Source organism: Octodon degus, unplaced genomic scaffold, assembly GCF_000260255.1.
Source record: "Octodon degus isolate 3935 unplaced genomic scaffold, OctDeg1.0 scaffold00397, whole genome shotgun sequence".
Lineage (NCBI taxonomy): Eukaryota > Metazoa > Chordata > Mammalia > Rodentia > Octodontidae > Octodon > Octodon degus.
The window spans coordinates 593,664-594,932 of record NW_004524973.1 but is presented as its reverse complement, the minus strand read 5'-3'; the positions used below and the strand labels follow the sequence as shown (position 1 = coordinate 594,932).

The 1,269-nt window shown below is 51.9% G+C and overlaps 1 pseudogene; it reads left to right on the top strand.

Annotated features, from left to right (window-relative positions):
• LOC101580497 overlaps positions 1-1,269 on the top strand; it is a 34,516-nt pseudogene that overhangs the window by 31,519 nt on the left and 1,728 nt on the right.

The window sequence follows — 1,269 nt, the reverse complement described above, 5'->3', positions numbered from 1 at the left end:
GAGAGGATATGGGGAAAAAGGAACCCTTCTCCACTGCTGGTGGGAATGTAGACTGGTGCAACCATTATGGAAATCAGTATGGAGACTCCTTAGAAAACTATGACTGGAAATCCATTCAAACCAGCTATCCCCCTACTGGAAATTTTCCCAGATGTACTGAAAACGTCATATCTTGGTGATATATGTGTGCCTATGTTTATAGCAGCACAATTTGTGATAGCTAAATCTTGGAAACAAGCAAGATGCCCATGACCTGAGGAATGGATGAGAAGTTGTGGTATTTTTATACAATGGAGTACTACTCTGCTACAAAGAATGATAAACTCGAAAGCTTCATATTTCAGTGGATGCTACTTGAAGATATACTCATAAATGAAATAAACCAGACGTACATGTGTCAATATCTTATAGTTTCTCCAGTATAAGAGCTTAAAAGAAGAAATACAAATAGAGACAGAGACCCAGTCCTAGCCCAGGTCCAGTGAGTGTGCGGAGAGCTTCCTGCTACCCTGCGCCAGCGGGACCAGTCCCAGCCCAGGTGCAGAGTGGGCCGGACCCTCTCCCAGCCCCTCGGGCCGCCCTCCACCACTCCGCAGTGCCTCCCCCACCCCACCTGCCAAGTAGGATTTTCTGCCGAGTTCCGGGAGCCCCCAGACCCAGTCCTAGCCCAGGTCCAGTGAGTGTGCGGAGAGCTTCCTGCTACCCTGCGCCTGCGGGACCAGTCCCAGCCCAGGTGCAGAGTGGGCCGGACCCTCTCCAACACCTCGGGCCGCCCCCCACCACTCCGCCATACCTCCTCCACTCCTCCCGCTGAGTAGGAATTTTTGCCCCATCCCGGAGCCCCCAGACCCAATCCTAGCCCAGGTCCCGTGAGTGTTGGCAGAGAGCTTCCTCTTCCTCCTACTTCACCTTGCCCCCTCCAGGAACAGCTCAGGCCTGGCATACACGCCTGAGGTGTAATCCTGCAGCTACAATCCCTGCAGGGGAGAGTGTAGAGGATAGATCCAAACAGCTAGTCCAGGAGCAGAACATCTCACCACAGGGGCACAACAGGTTTACCCTTAAGGGCAGCAGAGGGAAGGAGCTGAGCACAGCAGCCAGACCCAAGCCAGAAGCAACTGGATAAGTCCAAACTTTGTAGAGCTGCACCTGAGCTTCAGTACGTGCAGAGGTTATAACTACAGCAAAGATCTACAACAAAGGTCAGAAGACAGTGCTACACAAAATGACGAGAAGGAACAAAATGCAACCTCAGAAACCAAGCCCACC